We start from the raw sequence: 19,008 nt of genomic DNA, 5'->3' as shown, positions 1-19,008 counted from the left end.
TCTGCCTGGAGTGCAGATGAGTCCCTGTTCGATCACCTCTAATAATCTCTCTGACTTTGTTTTCCTCGTATTGTCTACAAACATTTTACTAGCTAGATCAAAGTCATAAATTCATTGTTCCACACTTTTGGCCTCGTTCTTTCCCCAATTTGTCCTAGCCTTGCCATCTGGAATTCTTTCGCTTGTGTATCAATTATACAACATTTTCTATCCATCCCTTAAGGCTCATCTTAAACCACACCTCCCCTAGAAGCCTTTCCCACATTTCACCATCTGCAACACTTGCTCCCTCTGCCCAATTTTATAACATGTTGAGCTTCACTCAAACTGTGGTAGAGTCATTCGTTGTAGTTCTCTAATCTAGCATCTCTCAAAGTGTCTTTCAGAAACATTAGACCCATAAGATTCTACTCTAGTAGAGAGTTGTATGGTTAAAAACTTTGGAAAGTGCTGTGAACTATTTTTTTTCTCTTATAGCTTTGTAAAGTGAGTCAACATTATAAAGATTCTGAGGTTATATAGTGAAGAAACCTGTTTACTTTTGTCTGACCAGAAGCTTCTGAAATTTATTTATCTATTAAAGACCTTTTTCATATAACACCTACTAATTAGTATCTCAAAGAAAGAATACATTTGGGGAAATCTGCTCTGGTACACTATAAGTTCTTTGAAAGTAAGGAATCTCTCTTATCTTTGACTCCTTCGTACTATCAAGCAAAGTGCCTCAATATAGTAGATGCTAAGTAAAAGTTGATATAAATTTTATTGACATGAACTATTTGGGCTCCCTAGTAATATACTTCGTAATTTTGTTTTTTGTGTTTTGTTTTTTTTTAGGCGAGGCAATCTTTGGTTGACCTCACAGATTGCAAGGACCTTGTCAGTTTACAATCCTTTATTTTTTATTTTTCACGCCTACAGCACCTGGTCTTCCTAGGTGATCTCCCACCCAAGTACTAACCAGGCCCGACCCTGCTTAGCTTCCGAGATCAGACGGGATTAGGCTTGTTCAGGGTGGCATGGCTGTAGATGAATTATGGTTTTGTAATTCATTAATTCTATGGTATATTTTCCATATATAACATAGTTATATAATAATTAATAATAATAATATAATGATGTGCTCATAAAAACATGAGAAAGACTGGGACAAAGGAGTAATATTAGATATTAAGTAAAGCATCACATTGTATATCACATTTCACTGAGATGATCTTCTTATTATTATCATTATAATTTTTTTTTCCAGTTTAGCGCTAAGAGCAGTAGCTGCTGTTCACAGAGCAGTTGTAATGTGCCAGATACCACATTGGGCACTTTACATATGTTATATACAATTTTGTCCTATTAAAAATCTCAAGAGAGGCATTACCACTCTACCTTTATAAGTGAAGAAACCGAGGCTCACAAAATTTGAGGCTCAGAGTCACAGGCCTAATAAGAGGTAAAGCCCTCTGATACCTGAAGCTCATTCTTAACCATCATGCTGGACTCTGTCCCTGTGCTGTGCTCGGGATCTGATGGATGTTTCTGCTTTGTCTTCATTCTTTCCTGTTACTACTGCTCAGCCTGAACCTATTTCCCACCCAACTCCTGAAGCACAAGCTGCTGGTGTGGGCATCTTTCACGTCTAAAATGTTCAGGCACCAAGTCCCTCTTCTTCTCGTTATTGACTAGTTGTGAGGTATTGGAGAGGAGTGGGAGGAAAACATATCATGGGCTTTTGTTATTCAAATATAGCTAATTTGCAGACCTCTGAATAGTCTGAAATCCTTACATTTATGCACAAAGTGGATATAAGTTTTGCGATATCTGAAATGTATACAATTTGGGGGACTCTCTTTAGAAAAGAAGAACAAAAAATTATAAACAGAAGTTCAGTTATAAGGCCTAGGAGTGAGTTCTTGCAGGCGAGAGACACTGAAGTTTTAGATTTACTAGATACAGAGCCCTACACTGGGAATTCTGCAGTTTTAAAAAGTAGAAGGCACTTCCTTTGCCTGTTGATGATTGGAGAAGAGTTACAAAGCAAAAGGGCAATGAGTGATCATTCATTTAGTGCCGTCAAAGAAAGTAAAAATTGGATAATTTGCCAGATTAGACAATCTCTCTGCTAAGAATAGAGCTAAACCATTTTATATATGGGTGGTGCACAAGTGAGAACATAAGGAAAAAGATGTCACACGGTTAAATTAAGAACCGATAGTCTTGTGTTAGCCTCCCATATTTGTGATTATGAAACTTGATATCACAATCAGAAATGCACAAACTTGACTTTATATATAGTCTTCATAGAGCAATTTTATGTTTCAGTGGGAGAGGCACTGGGAATGGCTTTCCATGACTCACCTGTAGGGAGACACCTGTGGAAGGTGATCTAAACCTATAGGAGCTCTGTGGCCTAGTTGGAGGCATCTCCGACACAGCATGCCCTGATCTTTCAGAGTTGTCTCTCTAAGCCATTTCTGCTGATGCTCACATATCAAACAAGATGCCCATCATGGGACACCTGAACTCTCATTTCAAGAACTAAGGCTCCAGTAGCAACTTCTACCAGGAATGACTCAGAAACAGACTGTATACCCATATTAGTTTTGCCCAGCCCTTTACTAAATCTCCATGACCTTTCTTAAAGTGGAAATATTACAGAAGATGGATCAGCGTAACAACAACTATTTCTACTCTGAAGGCCTTCACTGCAATTTTGCTATAATTCTCTCATTTCACTCCCACCACTCCAGTTTTCTTAAAGTATGAGTCTTACAGGCTTGCCATGTATTCTGTGGAGCTGTATTCATATTTGTAGGGTCGCTTTAATATTAAAAGAGAAGCGATGAAGAGATTGACATACAGATTGTAGGTTCATAAAACATTCAAGGGAATTTGGAGATTGTCTGGTTCATCTTCCATTTTACTTTATTTTAAAAAATTTTATTTGATTGCTTTTATGCTAAAAAGATGTAAGTTCAATCTGGCCATATTATGGAAGTTCAGAAAATGGAGAAAATAAAAAGAAAATCATTCATCATCCTAATGTCCTATTATAGCCAACGTTATGAATTACCATATGCATATTTTACCAACTTGCAATTGTAGTGTACAGATGAGGTTGTTTCCTTTTATTTTCATTTTTAAACTTAATAAGACAGATGAGGTCACTGAGACCCTGGATCCTACAACTATATAATATCTACCACTTATAGTATTTATTTTTATACTATCTAAGAATAGACATGTCCTTTACTTTTATTTCTCTCCCAAGGTCTCCTCTACTGTAGTTTTAGAGTGGACAGGCTCCGGAATAAGAAAGACTGCCTGAGTTTGAACATCCAGCCACTTCCAAACAGTGTGGCATTGGGCAAGTTACTTACATTAATTAGTTCAACTGTTTCCTCATCTGTAAAATAGGAATAATACAAGACGAGAATAAAATCAAATGATATTATGCATGTCAACATACATCTGCTGAATTTATTACCAGTTCCCAGGCCATTTGGCTTGCAGTTGGGTTTCGGTCTCCGTTGGACTAGAGTCTATCTAATTTTGTATTTAGTTGAGAGCTCTGGCAGGTGATAATGGGAGGGAGCAGAGTGTGGTCAGAACAATAATTCCCTGGGCTCTCTTCCATATTTGATTGTATTCCTTAATCAAAGATTCTTGCTTTCAAGCCAGCCAACTCTAAAGAACTCTTCTTCACCAGGCTCCAATAACTGCTTCTTCCATTCTTGTTCCTTCTGGCCTAGGAGTGATATCAGCTTAACTGCTATTAAACCCCAGGTTGCTGAACTATCCCTTGTGGGCCCCCAACGCCTACACATTCTAAACAGTCCCTTTGTATACAAACTGTTCTGGAATATGTCTATCTTGAGTGTTCCATCTGTTTCTTATAGAGACCCTGACTGATACAACATGTTAGTATTACTTTATCCCCTTTTATGAGAAATGAAATTACAGATTTTAGAAGACATGAAATTATGATGGCCTATTTAACTCTTGAAGCTCCTTAAAGCAGCGGTCTCCAACCTTTGTGGCACCAGGGACCAGTGCTCCTATGAGAATCTAACGCCTGATGATCTGAGGTGGAGCTGAGGTGGCGATGCTAGCGCTGGGGAGTGGTTGCAAATACAGATGAAGCTTTGCTAGCTCACTGCTCACCTCTTGCTGTGCGGCCCAGTTCCTAACAGGCCACACACCAGTACCGGTCCACGGCCTGCGGGTTGGGGACATCCTCTTTAAAGGACATAAAGCTGGGTCTGCAGAGAACATGATGTTCACACACACAACAGCCACCACAGTGCTTCCTATGTTCCAGGTCTGAGTCTAAGGCCTTCACATGCCTTATACGGTTTTTACCTTCATAGAAAGTCTACAAGGTAGATATTACTATTATTTATATTTCGTAGATGAAAAGATTGAGACAACAAACTTAAGTCAGTAAGGGACAAAACTGACTTCTGGTTCCAAGACTGTGTTTTTAACCACACGCTGGTGGTGCTGCACATGTGGTCCCAACAACACAAGCTCTGTCTGGGGACTTTTGAGAACTGTGAATTCTTGGGCCTCACCCCAGACCTACTGAAGCAGAAACAGTGAGCTTGGGGCCCAGTCATCTGTGTTTCAGGAATGCCTCCAGGTGACTCTGAAGTAAGCTAAAATCTGAGAGCCACTGCATTTCACAAAATCACCTGCCAGGAGATCACGGCTCTCCTCTGCTGAGTTTATTTTGAGGTCACGTCGAGAGCCTGGAATTATACCTAGGATGCCGCAGATTGATAAAGACGATACGAATAAGCACTTTTGTGCAGCCCTTTAGAATTCGCAAAACACTCTGACACCCACTGCCTCAGGAGGCCGTGGATTCCAGGGCTCGGTGCATGGGCTCTGAACTGTACTAGCTGGGAGAGAAGCTCTGTCCTCCTGGATACACAGTTATCCAATCTCTGTAAACCTCAGCTTCCTTATCTTGAGGATAATAAGTGTGTGTCCCCTCGGATTGCTGGGAGGAGTAAATCAGAAACTCACATGAAGCACAGTGCTTGGTACATAGTAGGCACTCAGTAAATGCTAGCTATTACCATCTCATAAAAACCTGAAGAAGTGAGATTCATTATCTCCACTTTATAGGTGAGAAAACACCAGCTTAGGAATGTCGACTTGTCTAAATTGAAGCTCGTATTCAAAAACAGATCTTCTAATGTAAAATCCCCATTGTTTTTCTACATTCTTTCTAAACCTGCCTTGAAAAATCTGGTTTAAAATATCTTTGTTAATTAATAGACAGTGAATCTTAAGGACCATACGCCCAAGGATATTTGAGGCCTAAATTACAATCTTCGGCCCACGTGAGCACCATGCCCTGATGAGTCTATGTTCAGATGCTGTGACCCCAGGGCCAGGCTGCCTCCCTCCTAGGAGGCTGGTCAGCTCTGAGTGTCCTTTTTGAAGTTTGTCCTTTTTTTCCATCTTGACCTGCTCTTTATAGTGTGACTTGGGCACTTCTTATCCTAATGGAGAAAGTAGGAGGCCAAGACCAAACAGTGACAGAGGAAAAGGTTTGCCTAGCTGCCTCAGTATAAGAGCTTCTGGGATTTTAGTTCCCAAGAGCCTTCTAGAACCATTGAGAAGGCACCAAACAGAAATGCAGAAGTTAATAACTTCCTGATATGAAAGCTAAACCTTTCTAAACCTATCACATCCACTTTTCCTCACGGAGGATTAACGGCCTGACAAGGTTGAACTTTGAAAGAAAAGCTATTTGTGACTTATGGGGAGCTGGGGAAAAAAGGTCTTGACTTTTTAAAAACAAAACAAAACAAGCAAACCAAAACACGTTAATTTTTCTCAGGCCTCTAACTCAAAAGGGCACCTCTGTTTCAGCTGAAACTTTCCAAATGACCCTCTTCTGAGTCAAAGCGAGATGGGAGCAAGTGGCATCCCCACAGAATTGTTCTGGTAATATTTATAAAAGTTGAAAATAAAGGTTCACATGGGAATAGTTTCAAAGCCTAAAATGATGGAGCCTTTTCTAGCAAATCATTTCTTTATTTCCAATTCCCCAAGGCAGTTATAGTAATATGCCGCCAACTCTGACCACTCTCCTTCCAGACTCCTAATGGTTTGGGTAAGGGTTTGGAGTTAAGTTTATTTTTACAGGAGTTTCAAAGGAAGTTAATAAAATACGTAAAGTTTTAGGAAGTGAGGTTAAGGGCAAGGACTCTGAAATTAGAATCCTGTCCCAGGATTTATTAGCTATGCACCTCTGGGCAAGTGACTTCTCCACATCTCAGCTGCTTCATCTGTAAACAGGCATAATTAGAGTGCACTGTAGATAGGCTCTAATGGAGCAACCCATACATAATAAGCACCTGATAAAAGACAGCTGTTTCTCTTATTATTTATAAAAACTGGCCTTTAAAGTTGGTTTAGAATCAAATGTGAAATGCCATGTATGTAGCATTTATTTTTGTTAAAGCAGGTTCCCCACATTCAACAATAATTTTTAAACCTGGTTTTCATTATTAATTTTATTTCAAAGCAGTGAAGCTCAACTTCTTTATTACATGGATTAATTCAGCTATTAAATAGTGCACCATTCTTTCCTCACTTCTTCTAGTCTAAAATAATGAGAATTTTCTGTATTTTTGTAAGCTCAGAGTATCCCAAGGTGCTGGAGGAGAATCGAAATAAATTTAAAGTATCATCATCATAATTATCAGCATTTCTGATAATATTATTTAGCAAGGTGAAGCTATTATCCTTGACAACATAAAGGGCAGAGAGAAGAATGAAAGTAAGTGGGCAGATGAGCATAGCCAATAGCATACAGGAGCATAAGAGAGTGTCTAGATTGGAAGTAAAAAGGGAAGATTTGTGGCCGGGGCAGTTTGTTTGGATAGAGTTTGTTGGGTTACTTTGCAAAAGTGGTAGGAATTAAGTAGAGTTCTCAAGGAGATAGGTGACGTCAAAGGGACATTGCTGCCTGTTTTACAGAGATGACTCACAAATGAGAAAAGAGAAAGTGCAGTGAACAGCAGTAGAGAACACAAATATTATTATTTATATTACAGCAGGTGTCTAAAATGTATGGACAGAGTCAGTGCTACTCTGGTCCTTACAGAGTAAATAATCTTTAAATCTAAACAGAGAGAAGAAATGTAATAAGTAGCAAGGAAACGTGCTGGGAAATGGGAGACTTATAAGTGAAGTTTTAGAGTTAATAAATAAGTTAATAGTCCCCTGAACATCAAACATCGTATCTATTGTGTTTCTTTTTATCCAAAGTGCTTGAGGCAGTTTTATAAATCTACTAGCCCCTCATAATTTGAGTTCATTTTCTAAATTCTGGATTTTTTTTTAATGCAGTTTTGTTATTTTCAAGTACTTGTAATACCTGGAATGACAAACAGGGCTATCAGGGGGTAGTGACTCATTCAGTGTTTTTTAAACCACAGGCTGCATCTCATTAGTGGGTCACAAAATCAATATTTATGGGGTTTTACTAGAATATTCTTATATTGTTTATTTGGGACTATTTCTATATTTTATTGGATATTTGAATTTGATTATGTTGACATTATCTTTACTATTAATTGTGTTTTTATTTTATCATATAATTTTTTGAATTTTCTATTGAGCTATATACATATTATATATATACATACATATATATGTGTATATATATATATATGTACTGGAATGCAGTGTAAAATATATTTCTTTCTGTGAGTCATGGGAAAAGACAAGTTTGACTTTATTTAACAAGAATACTTAAAGATTTATTGATTAGAGGTTTGAAGAAACAGAATTCCAGTTCTTAAAAACATTATATTTAAACGGTGCCATTACAAACTCATGCTATTATGATATGTACTTTTCCCAGTCCAAAGCTGGGCTACGGGCATGAGAATCACCTGGGAAGTGAGTTTAGAGCCTCTGTTCCAAGGCTGAACCTCTGTAGAGTCAAGCTCGGTACGTCTGGGGTGATTCTCAGTAATCCATATTTGAACGAGTATCTAGGTGACTTTGAAGCATGATCAGGGTTGTACACCCCCAGTGAGGGAAACAGTTTCTGCAAATACAATCGACTTTCCGTATCTGTGTTTTTACATCCGTAGATTCGACCAACCATGGATAGAAAATATTTTTTAAAAATCTTAGAAAGTTACAAAAAGAAATAATTGAATTTGCCACATGCCAAGCAGTCTGCTGAATCCGCTTGAATAAAGTGATGTGTAGGCATAACTTGCTTTAGCTTACAAGCGACTGTAAGTTATATGCAGATACGGTGCCATTTTAAATAAGGGACTGAGCATCCCGGGATTTTGGTATTCACGGAGGTCCTGGAATCACTCCCCCTCAGGTACCACGGGATGACCGTAATGAGAAACATTATCCTGGTACGTTCCGAAGTTTCCTAAAGTCGATTTAAGAATGGCCAAATAAATAAGCTTCAATTCTAAAAGTAAGGCCACTTGCAGATACATAAAGTAGAACTGAGAAAGAGGGACTTGGGGCTAGGACCAAAGACTGGGGTTGTCAACAGGGGGATTCTCTAAGCCTGACCACAGTCCTCACGCTTGGTAAATCTTTTCTGGTTTTACTTTGGCCAATGAATGTCAAGTTAGTTTATGTTTTGAATGATTTATTTATTTATTTTTCATAAGTTTTATACGTTTTGCGAGAGGGAAAGATGGATGACAGAGGCGAAATGGGAAAGAGCATAAACCAACAGTTTTCATAGACAGTGTTATGCAAATGAATATGAGGAGCATCACAGAAAAATTTGAGAAAATCCCCACCAGGCTGTAAATGACTCAAACTTTGATCTCTAAAACCTACGTTAGTTAAAAATTGTTTTCTTATTGAACATGAGCCTAACGTTTGTTATTTCGGGTTTTCATTTATTTTTCTTTTCTCCTCTTTTCTTTCTTTTTATTTTGTTTAGGTTTTGTGTTTTTTGTTTCCACCTGTATAAGGTCACCAAAACATTTCATAAATTACAATACTAATCACGCATCTGATTAATGTCTATATCGCTATAACACAAGAAAACCAAACATCTTAATAACATTCCTACTTATTGCTAATAATGCAGTTTCTTCATTATTCAGTGAATTTTCATCAAGCATCTGCTTTGGATCTCATACTGTTTTAGGATAGTGTGGTAAAGAAGACAAGTGAAGTCTCTGCCAGGTGATGAAGCTTGCTGTCTAGTTGGGGGGAGACAGGAAACAATCAAGGTAATGGCAGTAACAGTAGTTGGTATGAAAATGATTAAACAGGGTGATACAACTGAGTATTGGAGAGTAGTCAGGGAAAACTTCCATTTGTATAATGGAACAACGATAAAAATGAGGATTGAATGGAAGGACCAGTGTGAAAGAACTATCACTTTAGTTAGTCTTCTTACTTCTCTCTTTCATTTATTTACTAAGTCCTTGCATAAAGCACAGCAAAGAGCAAGTCATCATGGCCTGCCATCAGGGTAACTCAATGTGGCAGGGGAAGCAGATATCGAACAAATAATCACTCTGTGCCAAACATTATGAATGAGATGTGAATGGTGTGCTAAGAGACTACATAGGAACCCAATTGAGACTAAAGGATTAGGAAGACTTAAAATAATGTTAAGAGTTGAACAAATAAGTAAATGGATTTTAGATAATGCGAGAGAATTAGCAAAGAAAGAAGTTTCTAATAAGCAAAGGTCAGGGGGGTGCTATAATAAACCCTGTGGTATGAATTCATGCCAGAGACATCAGTATTAACTCATGCTTGTATGTATACACATATACGTATACACACACATATAGCCATGAGCCACTTAACGATAGGGATATGTTTTGAGAAATGTATTGTTAGGCTATTTTATCATTGTGCAAATGTCATAGAATGAACTTACAAAAACCTAGATAGTATAGCGTACTACACACCTAGGCTATGTGGTGTAGCCTATTGCTCCTAGGTTACAAGCCTGTACACAACAGGAGATTAAATCAAACACAAGTGAAAATGATGCAATCGAGAGATGAGGTAAACGCAAGATGTATGAGGCTGCTGCTATGTGAGATGGCACACTGTTTTATAGCAAACTTTTTTTTTAAAATAGAAAGAGTACTCTCTAAAGTAATGATAAAAAGTATGATATAATAAATACATAAATCAGTTACATAGTCATTTATTATTGTTATCAACTATTATGTACTCTACATAATAGTACATGCTATACTTTTATCCAACTGGCAATGCAGTAGGTTTGTTTACATCAGCATCACAATCAACATGTGAATAATGTGATACCCTATGATGTCACGATGATTACGATGTCACTAGGCGATAGGAATTTTTCAGCTTTATTATAATCTTATGGGACTACTTTTGTATATGTGGCGTGTTGTTGACTTTAACGTTGTTATGTGGCACTTGACTATATGCAGATAGATAGGCACACATATGTGTGCATACACGGCTTAGTATGCATACATATATTTTCCAGCTCAGTTCACTGAGATCTCCTAGAAAGGGTGACATTCCGGTGACAAATCTTAGCATCAAGATTTGGTTTCTATATACCATTCTTAAACAAAAGGAACTAGGGCTCCTTGGAGAAATCCCAAGGAATTTCTAGGGACTAGGTCTGAGGCAGGGGAAATGCAAGATGAGCTTGGAGCATATTATAGTGGCAGATAGCAAGAAAGTGCTAAAATTTTAAAAAAGAAAAAAGGAGCAAGAAGTAGAGAGCGGGAAAGGATAGAGAGAGAGAGAGAAAAAGAGAGAGAAGGACAAAGGGAGAAAGGAAGAAAATGCAGGCATATCAAAAGAACACAGGAATCAACCTGAAGGAGCTCCCAGTAGCCAAAGCTAGAACACTTTAAGAAAGAAAATAAACAACACAGTATTGCATTATTACCCAAAGTCTAAAACAAATATACATAAGTCCACACTAATAGAAATTAATAAAGATGGTAAAGGGAAAGATCTTCCTTAAAAAGAATTCTCGGTAAGATATGTAAATACTCTCCCAGGAGGTGGAGCTTTATTCCCTTCTCCTTGACTGTGGACTGGACCTCCAGAGAATGGACTGTGGAAACAGAATGATTGTAACTTTACAGCAGAGAAACTGAACAACACCACCTAAACCATGTGACCAAGGTTCACATTGTCAGTGACATGTCACGTGAATATCACATATCCCCTCATATATGACAAAAGGGCACATCACCTCTTGTGGAAGTCATCCCTAAAACCCATAATTCTAGTCTAATCATGAGAAGAATATCAGATAAATCCAAATTGAGGGACATTCTGTAAAATACCTGGCCAATACTCTTTAGAACTGTCAAGGTCATGAAAAACAAGGAAAAGCAGAACTTGTCACAGATGGGAAACTAAGGAAACACGACAACTACATGCAGGGTAGTAGCTTCAAACAGAAAAAGGATATGAATAAAAAAAACTGGTGAAAGATAAATGATTATGAAAGAGCAATAATGCAGGAAGAAGTCAGAATCCTCCAATTTTTTTCCAAAGGGACACTGACCTCCAAAAGATATTTGTAAGTCATTATACTTAACCACCCTCTGTTCTATTTACACAGGGAACATGCCAGGCCCCGAGAAGAGAACTAGGAAGATAGCTTCTCGGAATGCTCAGAAGGCTTCTGAGATGGTGTAAGACAAGTCCCTGGGCAAGTCTCATACTGTTAACCAAGCTATGCAGGAAAGAACGTGAAGTGTCAATGTGTCTGAGTGGCATGTGAGAGCCTGCAGCCGGAAATGAGGAGTTCCAGGCTGATAAGCTGCTGTGGCCGGCCCTGCTGATTTGTCCTATCCAATATCTTCCTGCATATGCAGACACCACAGGACTATTCATATTTGCAAATAAATAGCCTAATGCTATTTAGCCATTCCTGCTTGCCTGTGCAATTGTCTCTTTCCAAACAGCAAATAGCTCCAACAGAGCAGGAAAGGCAGCCTTGCTGCCTCAGATCCCCCTCTGATCTAGAGAAATGGTACCTGTGAAGTTACTTGCACCCACAGACTCTGCTTTGGCAAGTTGACCATTATGTAGATTTTTCTAAGATCAGTGTTTGTCTCTCTGGTTTACTAACCTACAGACAGGATTTGAATACATATATTCTTGATATTTAACTGTAAATGGGAGAAAATGGAAATCTAAAAATACAAGAACCTTGTTTAGGTCACAGGGGGAAGTCCACTGAGTAAGGCACACATTTTCTACATGCCTGATCCATCCCTTTTCCACTCCGCCTATCTTTGCTTTTAATAGGTGAGGATTATCCATCTTTCCTGGGGTCCATATGTGCTTTCATCCCAGTGGTTTTTAAAGATGTATGACAGTGGGAAGAGATTATGCTTCTGGTCCCCAGCCCAATGGTAGTGCTCCTTAAATGTTAAATGTTATTAGAGGCAACAATGACAATAATGATTGTGATGATGGTGGTGCTGATAATGAAGATGATGATAATGGATCCCTTGGAACTTTGTTACAAAACCCTTGCCATTATTATTATCGCATTTGCCGCCACACAAAAACGATTTCAAGTGCTGTAGCCTGCGGAAGATCTCCATTCTGTCCTGCTTTGAGGAGCCAGAGAGAAACCTAACAAAAAGATGTTGAAAGGAAATACCTCCATGTGGTCCCCCATCATAACACAGAACCGTAGAGCTCTCAAAGGCACTCATCTCAGCAGATTTCCAGTCATCGTGTCTCCATAGCCACCGATGTGCTTGGTCATTTGGGGCACTCTTAAGACTGCAGGGCAGAAGTGAAGGAAGGACCAAGGGAAATGACCAAACTCAGGAAGAGCTGGAGATTCTGTACTCTAGACTGAGGCCTAATGATAGCTGTGGAGTTTTCAACAATAATCACATCCTCTCTGCCCATCTTGTTCAGTCCGGATACTCTAAGTTATACAATGATGACTAGCAACTCCCTGAGTCACACTCATGCTGCATGTCCCTTGAGTGTCATCAGGGGGCTCTGCTCCATTTTGTCCTCGCCTCTGGACCTGGGCTGATGGCACTTCTGCCATCTGGAACATTTCTAGAGGTAAAGGTGGGGAGCTGAGAAGGCGTTAAGAATTGCACACTGGCCCATAAATGCTTTTTATCTGGAATGGACACACATCACTTCTGCATGCATATTATTGGTCAGAGCAAGTTACCTGGCCGCACCAGTCCTCATACGGTGGAGAGGCACTGTCCCCTGGTGTGGCCAGAAGGGAAGAAGAACTGTGACACACAGTAGTATTGCCTGCCCATTTCCTTACGTTGTGTGTCTGAAGCAGGTAAACTGATAGGCCAGCTGAGGGGGGCTGGTACCACACTTCAAGCTTCAAGGCCTCTGACAGATACTGCAGGTTGACTCAGCACCATCTCAATACCCTTGTGCTTTGCCTCCTTTTCTACAGAGGCTGAAAAATGGAACACTTGACTTTTTGGCTTCTTTTCTACCCATGGGTGGCCAAGTACAGGTTCTGGGGCAGAAAGATGTAGGTGGAAATCTTCTAAGAGAGCATCTCTTTCCTAAAAAAGATAAAACTTCAGGGAGAGAAGTTTCCTCGCTCGTTCTCTTGTTCTTGTATGGAAATGGAACATGAATGCCACATCTGAAAGACAACAGCCATCTGGGTGACCATCAGGTGGCAAGATGAGAAAAAGACCAAAAGAATAGCAGATATGCTGATCTTGGTAACTACAAAGTGCTGAACCAATGTCAACAGACACTTATCTCTAGATTTCTCACGATATAACACAAAGAAACCCATTTGTTCTGCTACTTGTAGCAGAAAGCATTTCTAACTGTTACAGAGTCAGCAGGAATGTTTGAGATTACAAGCACCCCATTCAACTGATAAGAAACAGATAAGAAACCCAAGAAGTTAAATAACATACCCAAGGCTCACAGCAAAATTAGCAGAAATGTTGGCCTAGGGATTAGAAATTTTGTGATTCTTCGATAGCACTTGCTTTACATTTTTCATTCTCTGGGTCTAAACCAACTCTGCCACAAACAACAGACATCTCTCTTCGCATCTCATGTAAGTTTTGCATTTTTCTTCCTAACCCTAGTCTCCCCAGCCTATCATAACCCTCTCCTCCACCCATGAACCTTACCGATCTGGTTAAAAATGCATCTACAGAAGAAATTCCTTCTTCCCAGTCAGAAGTGAAGCGAAGTATGGTCACATTCTTATCAGGCAAATGTAATTAGCCTGAAACGAGATGTGTCACAATGCTCTGAGAAGTTTTCCACTTTCAAATTACTATACGAATGTCAAGGGCAAGAAGAAAAGGCCACTGAAGTCGGTATGTTGAGGTGTAGCTCATGCCACAGCAGCATATACACTATAGCAGAGAGTCATAGTTGATTTCTAATGGCAAAGAACATTTAACCTGGCCGTGTGCAGAGGGAGGAACGAAGCAAGGAGAAAAGAAGCGAAACTCCAGCTCCCACTTAAAAACTTCTCGAAGTCTAAATTAATTTGGTCCTATCTCACTAACAGGGAAAGTATCTATTTCACTCGCAGCCAAAGTGAGCGTTTGCTTAACCTCTTGGGGGATAGGCTATAGCTGCACGTAGACCTTTGCAAGAAGTGGCACGGTTATCCAATTTCCCTCTAATTGCTCTAACAAGGATGAATTAGGACTTTCATCAGCAGGCCTGAGTGATCAGTTTGGAGTCAGCCATGGGCGGTGAAGCTGGTTATTAAACAAAACTACAGTGTTAACTCCTAATAATACAGAGTGAGGGCAAATTAAGCAGAAGACAAATATGCCATACCGCCGACACTGGAGAATATGTTCTCTTGACTGCATGTTCTAAAGCGATGCTATTATTAGTGCCGTCGAAGTTCGTTTCTGAGGCATAACAGGGAAATAAATGTTCACTTGGCTTTTTGTGCAGTTAAAAAGAAACCGTCTGACAAGGGAACACGGTTTACTGTTTAAATATCCACTTAGGCTAGGCTTCACTTTGATAAACATTAATTATTCCAATACCCTTGCACTGGGAGAACTTACAGAAAAGCCTGAGCGACACCATGCTCCCCAGATAACCATTCCTGGCTGAGAAGGACTGTGGCTACCACTTATGTTGTTGCCTTTGCTCAAAATGTAACTGTGCTTTATTTAAGGACGTATACAAGAACATACTTTTTTCTACCCAGCCTATCTCCAGCCACAGTGACTACCCCGTCACTGATTCCCTTTCTCAAGTGTAAATAAGAGCAGACATGCTGACTGTGGGAAGAAAGGGCAATTGAAATGCAGTTTGAGTTAAATAAACTGATCATATATCATGAGAGTAGAGGAGGGGAGAGAGAACCATTCTCACATCTTGTCAAAACCTCACAAGCCCATTCTGGTAGAACTTCATTAGTTTGCACTAAGGGCTGGGATCGACTTGACTAATTACTGAGTGGTGAGCAGCATGGATTAGTGTTTGGGAGCAAACACAACTTAGAAAGCTGGGATCATGGATCAAACAAATGGATTTTATTGTGCAATCAAAAACCTACTTGAGCACTGACTGAAATGAAATCCAATAGCAAGATAAGTGCTTTAATAGTAACACTTTCCAGAATGTGGTTTGGTGACAAGCACAATGCCTTTGGGATCTAGCATCTCCACGTGCTAGACTTTGCCCAACCATTGAATCCTTGTTGACTTTTCAAAGCCAACTGGTCTCTTTTGGGCCCCTCTTTTTTATCCTTTGAGGAAGAGCAGATGTGTGTGAACCTTCTTTCCATACTACTTTATAGTCTTCATGAATGAATGTAGACAGAACACTTTGAACTTGGCTAAGTCAGGTATATGCAAGAAGCTCTTCTCTCTTTTTATTCTTTGGAGTCCTGGAGAAATCAGGATTATAGCTGTTGGTCTGTTTTAGACATACCTGCTGGTCCTTTACCACCTGAACCCATGATCAAGTATTCGGACACTGCGGCGAGCTTGCCGCAGAAGTAGTTATGACATGGCCAGCAGAGGATTAGCACTCCGGGTGAGAAAAAACAGCAGGAACAGATGAAAATCTTAAGTAGCAAAGATCTTATTTTCATTTCCAGAACTCTAGTAATAAAGGCCCGTGGCAATACCCTCACTAGTAACGATATCTTGAATTATTTTTCCCCCAAAACTTTTCAACCCTCATTTAGCAATGGCTATCTGCTTTCTCCTCCCACCCCTTTTACTCATTTGTACATACACATGGGGCTAGGATGTCACCAAGAGCTAGACGGTGTTACACACAAAAAGTCATATTGTTGACCCTACTCGTTTGCTTGTGTTTCAAACTCTCAAATAACTTCCTGAATTATGCTGGGCCAAGTACAGGTAGTGGGTCGCATGCTTAAGCTTGAGAGTAGGTGTGACAACCACTGGACTTTCTAGATACTCAGTCAAACATCATGAGAAGCTGGTAGAGTGTGGTGGTGAGGTAAATCAGATGGAATTATGCACATGAATTTGCAGTGCTGAGTATACTTCCTCTCCCTACTGACTTTGGGTTTGGCCAAGAAACATGCTTTGACTAATGACATGGGAGCGAATATGACATGACAGAGGTTTTAAATGTGCATGTAAGACTTAACTGGACCTCTTGCTCCTCTGCTCTCACCAAAGGAAAAACTTGTCCCAGGTAGCCGCTGCTTCTTCAGCCTAGGTCCCAGATAGGGAGACTGGTGGAGCAGACCTGAACTTGGCATCTGGAAGAGTTGTCCCAGCTGATTGCCAAACTCACAAGCAAGGAGAACCACTTTTAGTTGTAAGCCAGTGAAACTTTGGACATAAATGTTATACATCATTAGCACAGCAAACTAATACCCCCAACTAATAGAGGAGGGTACCAAAATAAATCAGATATATAAACTCTGACCTCAAGGAGCTTGCAAATGAGCTAGGAAAACAAAGCAAATGCATTTAATAGCAAAAATATGAGATAAAACATGTTAAGTGCCCGGAGAGGCAATACTCATGGAAGTGTGGGAGGGGTGGAGGGGGAGGGAAGAAGTGTGGCATTTGAACTGGATCATGAGGCATGGAGGGGTGAGAACATATGGAAAGACAAGGAATGGCATCCCAGGCAGAGAGAATAACATGAATTCAGGGAGAGGCACAGGGGTGAGAAATACCTAAGAAAGGTTGTAACTAACAGATGATCCATTTTGGCAAAAAGAAAATGGTTAATCTAATTCTTTTTATACATAAATGCCTGCCTTCTTTGCCATTCAGATTTCCTAAATAATCTTTCAAGTTTGAGCCCGAATCTTGTTGAAATGGAGAAGTGGGACAGACATGGAACACTTTAGAAACCTAAGTCGTTATATCTTTAAAGAGAAGTACTTTTTTCTCTTCTACTTTGTTTAGGATATGGAATATAAAATTCATCTCAGAAAGCCCCAGAGATGACTTTATCAACCGTCTTTTAAATAGAATTAAAATTGACTCAAGACATATTTGCGAATCTATTGAATTACAAAGTCCAAATTGAGCTGCAGCTGGTCTTGCAGGGGGACATTAAACAGATGAGGAGGGAAATCGAGTGGACAGCCTGCCACTAGATGCTGAGTGGATGGGGGAACAAGTTGCGTCAGCTGGGAAACTTGTAGCATGCTGGGAGACTTCAGCTGAGTTGCTGAACTGATGGGGCCAGGTCATTCACCTTCATTTATTTGAAGAAACACAGCATTCATCACTTTGGATTCTTCCCCTCCAATTTTAGAAAGGTGTGATTGAATTTAGAATGGATATCTCCCTAATAGTCTTCTTTTGTAGCTTTTGCACACTTTCCAAGTTCTGTTTCCCATGACAGGACTGGAGACACAAAGTAAGCAAGATGTTGCTGTCATTACTGATTTATTTTCTTCCTTCAAGCATTGTCTCTTCTTATCCCCCTCTCACTCTCCACCAAAAAATGTTTTTTGAACTCCTACTCAGTGTTGGGCACTCTTCTCGGCTTTGGGGATGTTGGTCATGGCAGATGCCTTCTCTGGGAATGGCTCAGCCTTCTGGGCTTGCATGCCATGCATTTTGCATCAAGGAGGTGATAAATTTAACCTCCTTGAAATGAGTCCATCTAGTCCCTTCTATTAATTGATGACACAATGGAGAGTAACAACCCTTCCCCAGATATCCTTTGCTGTGAGAATGGTGGCTCTGCCTTGAGATAACATGAAACTTCTACCTTACCATTTATTGACATGAAGAAAGCACTCAACTTCCTCACTGTAGCTATTATTATTACTGTTATATATAATAGTATTACTCATGGTAATCAAAGACTGAGATTGGGGTTGCAGGATGGGATGAGCAGTGTTTGCCTGTGGAAAAGTGACTGCATATTTTCTGAGTTTCCTATTTGTAAAAAGAAGATATGCTTTGCTGAGGTGGCTCAATTTAAGCACTCCCAACACTGTACCACAACATCCACAGATTGTTCTTTTTAATTTGTTTATTTAATGCAACAAATATTTATAGAATGCTTATCATGGGTCAGGCACTGTTCCAGGCGTTGGGCACAAAATAGCGAACAAATATGTGATGACTCCTTGCCCTCATGAAGCTTACAGCAGCAAGTGACAGATATCAAACAAGCTATTGCACAATAACTCATCAATTACAACTGTGACAAGTGCTATGAAGCTCTGATTTCTAGGACAAAAGGGTAATGTCTACCCTTTGTTTTTTTGGTTCCAAGAGGAACTCCACCTGAGTGACTGGCTGAGGTTTCCCATGAGGAGAATATTGTTGGCATGGCACTTCTTCTGAAGAGTTTCTAACAGTTCTCAGCCTTTTTAGTTTTTTTGATTAAGTAGGGTTTATTAGAGAGATGTGTTTTGGGGTGACCAGATGTCCTGATTTGCCCAGGTCTGAGAAATTTCCCAGGACATGGAGCTTTGAGTACAAAAACCAGGACAGTCCTGGGCATACTGAGACGGTTGGTCCCCCTTGTGTGTCTGCGTATTCACGTGCATACACATTCATGCAT

General features: G+C 39.8%; 1 pseudogene; it reads right to left on the bottom strand.

Annotated features, from left to right (window-relative positions):
- Nucleotides 1–912: 912 nt before the first annotated feature.
- Nucleotides 913–1,031, bottom strand: LOC120610566 (uncharacterized; annotated as a pseudogene).
- Between the last annotated feature and the right edge of the window lie 17,977 nt (nt 1,032–19,008).

This window comes from Pteropus medius, unplaced genomic scaffold (assembly GCF_902729225.1).
Source record: "Pteropus medius unplaced genomic scaffold, Ma_sr-lr_union100, whole genome shotgun sequence".
NCBI classification, from domain to species: domain Eukaryota; kingdom Metazoa; phylum Chordata; class Mammalia; order Chiroptera; family Pteropodidae; genus Pteropus; species Pteropus medius.
The sequence above is the reverse complement of the archived record's forward strand: the minus strand, read 5'-3'. Positions and strand labels throughout refer to the sequence as shown.